The sequence below is a fragment of the Amphimedon queenslandica genome, unplaced genomic scaffold, assembly GCF_000090795.2.
Source record: "Amphimedon queenslandica unplaced genomic scaffold, v1.1 AMPQUscaffold_13264, whole genome shotgun sequence".
Taxonomy (NCBI): Eukaryota; Metazoa; Porifera; class Demospongiae; order Haplosclerida; family Niphatidae; genus Amphimedon; species Amphimedon queenslandica.
In genome coordinates, this window is record NW_003546500.1 from 62,388 (window position 1) to 73,038 (window position 10,651).

At 36.8% G+C, this 10,651-nt stretch overlaps 1 long non-coding RNA gene across 1 annotated transcript; it reads right to left on the reverse strand.

Moving 5' to 3' along the window:
* LOC100639662 (uncharacterized) lies at nucleotides 1–1,950 on the reverse strand. Its single transcript, XR_131728.3, has 3 exons — nucleotides 1,702–1,950; nucleotides 553–1,488; nucleotides 1–336 (listed from the first exon to the last, which is right to left on the reverse strand). It is a non-coding gene; the product is annotated as an uncharacterized LOC100639662 (long non-coding RNA).
* Nucleotides 1,951–10,651: the final 8,701 nt, after the last annotated feature.

Below are 10,651 nucleotides of genomic sequence, written 5' to 3' on the forward strand. Positions count from 1 at the left end.
TTTGTTCTTCTCCTCCAGGTAAGGAGCAACTTCAGCCCACACATCTTGAGGATCAGGACGATTTTTAGCTCCTCGCCAGTTGATGGAGGCTGGCTGTACTGCCCAAGCATATGCCACATCACCGTCACCTGTTATAAACATGATAGCTGGCTGTGTAACCCCCTTCTTGTATGGAACAAACCACTTGAAGTTCTTGTAGAACTCATTCTTTGACTGCTCTCCTCCATTGATGACCACTTGGAGTAGTTCCTGCTCTGAGAGGTAGTTACGAAGTTTATGTTCAGGATCAGAGAAGATTGGGAATGGAGCTTTGGTTTTAGCTATGGTCTCATCAACCTAAGGATTTGAAAATGAGAGAGGAATCAGTATAGTTTACAATTAGTGCTTTTGAGTAGGTTTTTAGGCCAAATCATACTAGATCTATTTAAAAGATGTTGTATGTATACACTGGCAAATTGAGGTATCGTATTTTTGGTATCATCGAAGTCTAAACATTCATTATTAAATAAACTCTAAACCATGAACAAAAACAATGAATGGACAAAAGGATACCTTCTCCACTGGCTCTGCACACACCCCTACCACTTGTATCCCTCCTGTCTGTAGGCTCTCATTATAAAGCTCAATAGCTTTACTAATGAACCCCCTACATGGAGGTCACCAACCACCATGGTAATAGAAGAGAAAGATCCCTCTATGCTTGGGATATTCAGCCTTGAACCACTCAACAATATCTGCTGGAGTGGAAGACATTTTTGACTTCTTCTGAAAGATAGGCCTGCCTCTCTAATATTTCATTAGGACTATACAAACTATGATATTCATTGTACATTGTGTCTGCTTGTTCAATAGATGATTTGCAAAGATTTCTTTCAATTGTAAAATTAAATACAAGTATTGTGAATGTGATTTATAATGTCTCTCTCAGTGCATGATACCATCAGAGAGTGTGCTCCATGATTCAACAATGGTTTAACACACTTCCCATCACACTACAACTGATAAAGACCCAAATACACACTACACATACCAGCAAGAGTACTCTTGATACTAGCTACTACAATGACTGTCACTACACTAAACTAACACACACACACACACAATGAAATTAATGGGGAAATGTTTAAGCTACTAGGGATGGCAAGTTTAGGTTTTATTCTTTTCCTCCAGGTATGGAGCAACTTCAGCCCACACATCTTGAGGATCAGGACGAGTCTTAGCTCCCCACCAGTTGATGGAGGCTGGCTGTACTGCCCAAGCATAAGCAACATCACCATCACGTGTTATAAACATGATGGCAGCTTGCGCCACTCCATTTTTATATGGAGCAAACCACTTGAAGTTCTTGTAGAACTCGTTCTTTGACTGCTCTCCTCCGCTGATGACCACTTGGAGTAGCTCCTGCTCTGAGAGGTAGTTACGAAGTTTGTGTTCAGGATCAGAGAAGATTGGGAATGGAGCTTTGGTTTTAGCTATGACCTCGTCAACCTAAGGAATGTATGCAATGAAGATGATACAATAGATTAGCGCAGTACAGATTTTTAAGAAGTGACACAAATCAGATACGATCAGTTCAAACTACTTCTGTGCATTTATAAAAATAATTTTATCTGCTTATCGTGAATGATGCAACAATAAAAGATGTCAATTAGAAGCTAACATGGATCTATGCATAGATACTATCTATGATCTATGGTTCACCTTATCCGCAGGCTGTGCACATACCCCCACCGCTTGTATGTCCCCCGCCTTCTTCAGCTCATCTTGAAGCCCAACGAGCTTCTCGATGAACTTGACACAGAAAGGTCACCAGTCCCCGCGGTAGTAGAAGAGAAAGGTCCCTCTGTGCTTGGGATACTCGGCCTTGAACCACTCAACAATATCTTTTGGTGTAGCAGACATTTTTCTACTCAGCAAACAGCCCTGGAAGTGGAAATATTTTTGTTGTGGCTAGACTAATGAAATTCATTAAGTGCAACCTATGACAGCTACAAAAATAGCAATAAAGCTTCATCTACAGGCTACTTTTTATTACTTTTTATTTACAAAAAATTAATAAGCATTAATCCACATTAACTATTACTATTGAAAGTAAATTTAAAACATGCGGTTACAATTGTCCTGGTGAAGCTAATTGTGGTAGCAGTAATATTAACAAACAGACAATGAGTAGCAGGAAAATCAAACAAAGCACTATAGTCTGGAGTATCGAGAAAGCAAGCAGTGCCCTCAGCTTTGGCAACTTGTTCTCAACCACAATTGGTTGGATATCTCTTTCTTTGTTTTGTGGTGCTGGAGTCTGCTCCTCTTCCTTCCTGTGAAAGTTCCTTTGCTCCAACTCATGGACATTCCCTTGACTCAAACTTCTTCCTTGATGTATCAGTGACATATAATGTGGGGTTGGCTCGGCAAAAGGATAATCATAAGTATTTCTTCTTGCAGTTGTCATGATCCCTTTTGATACTGCTTCTTTACTTCTTGCAATACAGACTGTACTGAACTGAAAGCAGATAACAACTTAGGATTATAAATGATAAAAGCATTCTTTCAATATGATGTGTTTTAAAAATATACTGTGTTCTGTTTATGAAACAATTACATGACTTTGCAAGTATGTTTATATCAACATTTTCACTAGCCGTAACTACAAAAATTTTAAAATACAAAATAACAAAAGGAAGAGCACTACAATAATAACAATGACAGTGAGATAATTGCAACAGATTATGCTCAGCTATAAGTGGAAATAAAAAAGTAACAAAAAGCAAGTCTAAAGGCAGTCTATTAAGGCAAACACAAAATTAACACAAATTGTATATCAATCTATTTGACATAAATGTCATAAAAGGTAACAGGACTGTCCTCATTAGCACTTTCCTGATTAGCACAGACTCTCAACTCAATATAGTCAGTAGTGGTATTGCTACCATAGTCTCTGTGAAACCATGGGATACCAGGAACATTACAACAAGGTGATTCAAAATAACCACAACCTTCACCATCCCAGAGTGGATCAAATGTGTAGAGTGCAGAAACCCAACCAGAAGCTTGATTACCAGATTCACAGAAATAATGGTTTCCTACAAAAGATGGGACAGTCTGGGAGCTCCCTGTTGCACATGGACATATCCATTGTGGATTATTGTTATAAGTGTCAGTTAAACCATTTGCTAGTGTCCAGACATGTTGACGAGGAGACCCACGAGTGATACTAACACCATCAACATAATATGAGTTAATATTATTTGGTCCTTCAAAAGCATTTGTTGAATGATATTGATATCCTGTTACTCTACCACATATCTGAGAATAACTGATACCATTAGATGGGAACTGAACTGATACACAGCCAGCACCACTGGTATTCCTACCACAAGCTCTAACTCCTCCTGACTGGTACAGTCTAAACCCAGAAAGACAGTTTTGTGTAGCATCAGCCATATCCAGATATGCTAGTCTTGTCCATCCTCCTCCTGAACCACACAGTAACCCCATATTACAGTAAGCAGTATAAGTAGTCGATCCATTAGTTGATGCTAATACATAATAACCAGATGGACTGCTTGGGTATCGGCTTTTCAATTCCTTACAAGAGGTAGGTAAAGCAGTTGAGTCATTGTGTAGTACTAATAGTTCTTGTGCTATTAGTAGTATATCATCAACCACTCCAGCAGTAGAGGTACTGGTGTCTTGTAGATTAGAGAGAGTATTGACAATGTTAATGAGCTTTTGTGCAGAATTTCTTGTAGTTTGTAAGATTTGTTTATCAAGTTCAGTGAAGTTTGTATTGTTCTGAAATAGTTGAAGGGTATTTTGTGATATACCATTAGCCCATTCATTGAAGTCAGGAAAGTTCCCTGTTACATTGCTGTTAACTTTAGAGACAACACCATTAGCCCATTCATTGAAGTCGGGAAGGCTCCCTGTTACATTGCTGTTAACTTTAGAGACTATGACATTTGACCATTCAGTAAAGTTAGGGCAATCATTCTTACCAGCAGTAGTTCCAGTAATTTGGTCATGACTAGAGATACTTTTACATTCAGTTTTTGTTAAAATCAAGGCATTACCCAAAAATAATAAAAGCATTATCACCAGCAGTATGAAATTGAGACACAGTAACACTGTAAGGACAACAAATGGTTTTTTCCATGCTGACTTCTTTGATACTTTTGTAAACAGTTCTTCTGCTGGTTGAGTAGATCTATAGTCATCTTTCTTTATATTAGTTTTAATATCGACCAATTCATATAAATTTTCTTGCTGGGTTGCTATGACACCTGGTGCCATGTGTTCATATTCTTCCATTACTTGATACAACTATTGCTGGTCAGCCTGGGTTTGTACCTACTTTTATAGGCTACCAATATTGTGTATCTTCATTGTTGCGAAAATAAGCGAGAGCTCAAACAAAAATGTTTTAAACAATAACAAAAGCAATTCAGTAATGTGTAAACAAAGTTCATTACCAAGTGATGGTAGCATACCAACAGCTATATCAAATATAAATATTAATTGTATACAACCTGTATAACAATTCTATTTTGGTGAACTATTGAGATTACACCATTAGCTGATTCATTGAAGTTAGGAAGGTTCTGGTTAAGTTTATTGACAATATCACCAGACAATCCATCAGCACTAATTTGCCATGTCTAAAGGTACATGTACTACATGAGGCCGACCTCTCTTGTAAAGGTGAAGATGCTGTTGAGTTCTAGCAGCACCTCCTGGTTGCTGTGCTAAACATTCTCCATCAAAATTTTTGTTTCTTCCATCATGCATAAACAACTATTGCCAAGTAGTGTAGGCTCATTTTCATTGTATAGGAAAGCTTCAAAACAAAATATTCCAAACAATAATTGACGTATATTAGAACAAACAAAGTTAAACTATACGACTAGTATGTATCAAAACAATATCACAGCCTGAACAAACACAGGGACACTACAACCAGCCAGAAATGAATAAATGCTATTAGAGCCACTATAGGGATGCATTGATACACTATTTTGGTCATAACTTCAAAAATTTTAGTTGGAATCAGCTCAAACTTTCTACACAGCACAAGTAGATTAATGTATATCAGAAAAATTTGATGTGATTTAATAGCCATTTTTGGAAAAAGTCATGGGCTATACATGGTCTAGTACAGGGTATTTTTAGGGTATTTTTAGGGTATTTTTCAGTATTTTTTGTTTTGTGGTCCTGGAGTCTGCTCCTCTTCCTTCCTGTGAAAGTTCCTTTGCTCCAACTCATGGACATTCCCTTGACTCAAACTTCTTCCTTGATGTATCAGTGACATATAATGTGGGGTTGGCTCAACAAAAGGATAATCATAAGTATTTCTTCTTGTAGTTGTCATGATCCCTTTTGATACTTCTTTACTTCTCGCAATACAGACTGTACTGAACTGAAAGCAGATAACAACTTAAATAAAAGAATTCTTTAATTATGATGTGTTTTTAAAATATACTGCGTTCTGTTTATGGAACAACTGCATGACTTTGCAGTTTGCTTGCATTAACATTTTCAGCCGGAACAAAGTGGAGATAACATATTTTGAACAAAATAAAAAAGGTGAACTTTGAAACAAAACTACTCTAAACAAAATGAATGAGAAAACACAAGACACCCTGCTATTGTTATGAATAAAATAAAAATTGAATAAACAAACACTTAAGAACAAACAGAAGTTAAACTAAGAAACAACACTTTGGCAGCATACACAAACATGATTTGAAAAGGTACATAAAGCATTCGTTTTAATAGGTAACACAGAAACACACGTAAAATTTTCACACTTTGCTAGGTAAGCTAAAATACAACACATAAACTTCATTATTTGACATAAATCTCATAAAAACTAAGAGGACTGTCTTCGTTATCAAAATCTCCACAGACCCTCAACTCAATATAGTCGTTAGTGGTAGTGTTACCATAGTCTCTGTGAAACCATGGGATACCAGGAACATTACAACAAGGTGATTCAAGAGAACCACAACCTTGACCATCCCAGAGTGGATCAGATGAGTAGAGAATATTTGACGCACTGCTTGCAGTATTCCCTGATTCACAGAAGTAGTTAGTACCAACAAAAGACTGCACTGATACTGAACTACCGGTATTGCATGGACATGAGCTTGATGAATTACCTGATTCACTAATACCAGCAAAAAGTGTCCAGACATGTTGACGAGGAGACCCACGAGTGATACTAACACCATCAACATAATAAGAATTGAGGTTATTAATATGCGTATTAATACCATCAGTTGAACGATATTGATATCCAGTCACTCTACCACATATCTGAGAATAACTGATACCATTAGATGGGAACTGAACTGATACACAGCCTACCGGTATACTTGACAGTGATCTGCCACAAGCTCTAACACTTCCTGACTGATAGAGTTCCAAAGCAGAAGGACAGTTCTGTGTAGCATCAGTCATATCCAGATATGCTAGTCTTGTCCATCCTCCTCCTGAACCACACAGTGCCCCCATATTGCAGTAAGTGCTGTAATTACTAGCTCCATTATTTGACGTTAGTATGTAATGACCTGATGGACTGTGGGGTATTTGACTGAGTATTTCCTCACAGGACATTGGAGGAACAAGTTGAGAATACACTTGTTGTATGAATAGTAATGTATTAACAGCTATTCCAGCAGTAGAGGCACTGGTGTCTTGTAGATTAGAGAGAGTATTGACAATGTTAATGAGCTTTTGTGCAGAATCTCTTGTAGTTTGTAAGATTTGTTTATCAAGTTCAGTGAAGTTGGTATTGTTCTGAAATAGTTGAAGGGTATTTTGTGATACACCATTAGCCCATTCATTGAAGTCAGGAAGGCTCCCTGTTACATTGCTGTTAACTTTAGAGACAACACCATTAGCCCATTCATTGAAGTCGGGAAGGCTCCCTGTTACATTGCTGTTAACTTTAGAGATGACACTGTTAGCCCATTCATCAAAGTCAGGAAGGCTCCCTGTTACATTGCTGTTAACTTTAGAGACAACACCATTAGCCCATTCATTAAAGTCAGGAAGGCCCTGAGATAAGTTGCTGTTAAACTTGGAGATGATATTATTTACCCATTCATTGCAAAGAGACTCATTTGAGTTCATAGCACTGACATGACTTGGGGCACATGCACTCGTTTCCTTTGTAAAAGTATTGCCCAGAATCAATATAAGAACAGCAACCAGTAGTAAGAAATTGAGACACAGTAACACTGTAAGGACTATGAATGGTTTATTCCATGCTGACTTCTTTGACATATTCTTTGAAGATCCTTCTACTGGTTCAGTGGTATATCTATAGTCATCCCTGATATCAGTTTTAATATCTAACATCTCGTACATATTCTCCTGCTGCTGGGTCCTAACAGCACCTCCTGGTTGCATCTGCTCATACTCCTCCATTGACATTTTCGTTTCTTCCATCATCCACAAACAACTGTTGCCAAGTCATGCAAGAAATAAACATAAAATGTTTATTTATAATAACTGAATATTGTATTGTATAAATAGAATTGGAAAACTTTGAAACAAAAAATACTCCAAACAATAAGCGAAGGGGCGGGGTACGAGACTATCCAAACAATAATTGACGTATAACAAACAGAAACTTGAACTCAGACTAGTAACAAAACAATGTTCCCATATTACAGTAAGCAGTATAATTAGATGCTCCAATTGCAGCAGGTGCTAGTTGATACACACTGGATATATATGGATATACACTGGATATTTTATATATATGAAATAAATATAAAATGTTTATTTATAACAAATGAATTATTTGACGTAAATATCAACTTTAGTAATTGGACTATCTTATCCTGCTTCATTACCACAGACCCTCAACTCAATATAGTCAGTAGTGGTAATACTACCATAGTCTCTGTGAAACCAAGGGATACCAGGAACATTACAACAAGGTGATTCAAGAGAACCACAACCTTGACCATCCCAGAGTGGATCAGATGTGTAGAAAACACTTTCTATGGCATTTGTGGTCTTTGATTTAGTGAAGTAGTTATTACCAATAAAAGACTGCACTGATTCTGAACTACCAGTATTACATGGACATGAATGTGTCGATACTGAACTACTGGTAATACATGGATATGAAGTTAAGGTTTCAGTATAACCAGAAATTAGTGTCCAGACATGTTGACGAGGAGACCCACGAGTGATACTAACACCATCAACATACCGAGAATTGATATTATTATTACCATTTAATGTATCGGGTCTTCCAACTTGATATCCCATTACTCTACCACATATCTGAGAATAACTGATACCATTAGATGAGAACTGAACTGATGCACACCCAGCACTGCTGCTATTTCTACCACAAGCTCTAACTCCTCCTGACTGGTACAGTCCAAACCCAGAAGGACAGTTCTGTGTAGCATCAGTCATATCCAGATATGCTAGTTTTGTCCATCCTCCTCCTGAACCACACAATGTTCCCATATTACAGTAAGCAGTATAAGTAGTAGTTTTGCTTTAGTTAACTAAAACAAAGCATTATTTACTCTTGCTTTAACTAACTAAATCTTTAAAAATTTTTTAACTAATTATAACTAACTGAAAAGATTTAAAATTTAAAAAACTAACTAAAATCAAAATCTAAAGTTCTATAACTAACTATTAATAACTAAAAGTCTCATTTTGTAACTAAACAACACTATTAAGTAGTTGATCCATTAATTGATGCCAGTACATAATAAGCTGATGGACTGCTTGGGTATTGGTTTTTCAATTGCTTGCAAGTGGTAGGTAAAGGAGTTGAATCATTGTGTAGTACTAATAGTTCTTGTGCTATTAGTAGTATATCATCAACCACTCCAGCAGTAGAGGTACTGGTGTCTTGTAGATTAGAGAGAGTATTGACAATGTTAATGAGCTTTTGTGCAGAATCTCTTGTAGTTTGTAAGATTTGTTTATCAAGTTCAGTGAAATTGATATTGTTCTGAAATAGTTGAAGGGTATTTTGTGATACACCATTAGCCCATTCATTGAAGTCAGGAAGGCTCCCTGTTACATTGCTGTTAACTTTAGAGACAACACCAATAGCCCATTCATTGAAGTCAGGGATTTTCTGGCTAATATTTTGAGCTATACGATCAGCCCATTCATTTGTATTACTACTACTGCTAGCACCAGTTGCAGTATTAGTATACTCAACATTATTACCAGTAGCATACTTATCATAGACTTCAATCCCCAGTATAATTATTAATAATATCAATATGAGACAGAGTAATACTGTATTGAACAGTAGTGGTTTACTCCAAGATGACGACTGCCTTTTCTTCTCTTTCATAGCAACATTCGGAGGTGGTAGTTGGTTTCTCCTGTCTACTCCATCATTGGCACTTGCAGTCTCGTAAGTATTCTCATTGCTTTGATGTCCCTCCTGCAGTGCTGTATAGTGATCATCATCTTGTATACATTTGAACTGCTCAAGATTCATCTCCATTTCGTGTCACTGATCTTATTTTAAGGCAGTTAGCTAAGTCCACTAATGGTTGTTCAGCCTGCTACCTTTAATTGTATATAGTAAGAGAACTAATGTCTATGTGCAATGCTTATGGTGTTTGAAATTTTCTGAGACTTTTTATAAAAAGCCAAGCATTGTGCTGCTTAGGAAGCTAAAAGTGTATTTAGTCAAAAGCAAATAGAGATTATCTATATGTACTGTAGCTTCATTGTGCTATAGTTCATCTCTATTATACTGTTTGTGAATATAAACAAGAGGTTTCTCTTTAGTGCAATCTAATCTATTCCTTACAAAAATAACAATAAACAATAATAGTATTTCTTTCCTCTCTTGTCCCATTCCTTCCTCCTCTATCTCAATCAGTCCTAACTTCATTCACCTCGTAATGTCTCAATGAGTTCATTCATACCTTATTCACTAAGCATCCAGTAGCTCTCATTAATAGGATATTAGTGATAACACTCTGCACTATAAGTCTAATGTACTGTCCATGCATGTGTTACAATGTTAACTTTATATTATACATACACACACACACACACACACACACACACCAATTGTACATGCTTAATGGTGCATGGTGGGTTAGTTAAACAGCTCCTGAAAAATTTTACTCAGAATCTAAAGAAGACCAGCAATCCATTAATGCTAGACATAGTAACACTATGAGGACAACATGCAAATGGTTTCGTCTATGCTGACCCTTGATGTTCCTTCTACTGGTTCAGTGGTATATCTATAGTCATCCCTGATATCAGTTTTAATATCTAACATCTCGTACATATTCTCCTGCTGCTGGGTCCTAGCAGCACCTCCTGGTTGCATCTGCTCATACTCCTCCATTGACATTTTCGTTTCTTCCATCATCCACAAACAACTATTGCCAAATAATGTAGGTTCATTCTCATCGTATAGGAAAACTTTGAAACAAAAATGCTCCAAACAATAATTGACGTAAAACAAACACAAAGTTAAACTAAATGACTGGTATATATCAAAACAATATCAGAGAAAAAACATAGGAACACTACAACCAGCCAACAATGAAGAAATGCTGTTATAGAGATTGCATACATTACTTTGGTCATAACTTCAAAAATTTTAGTCGGAATCAGCTCAAACTTTCTACTG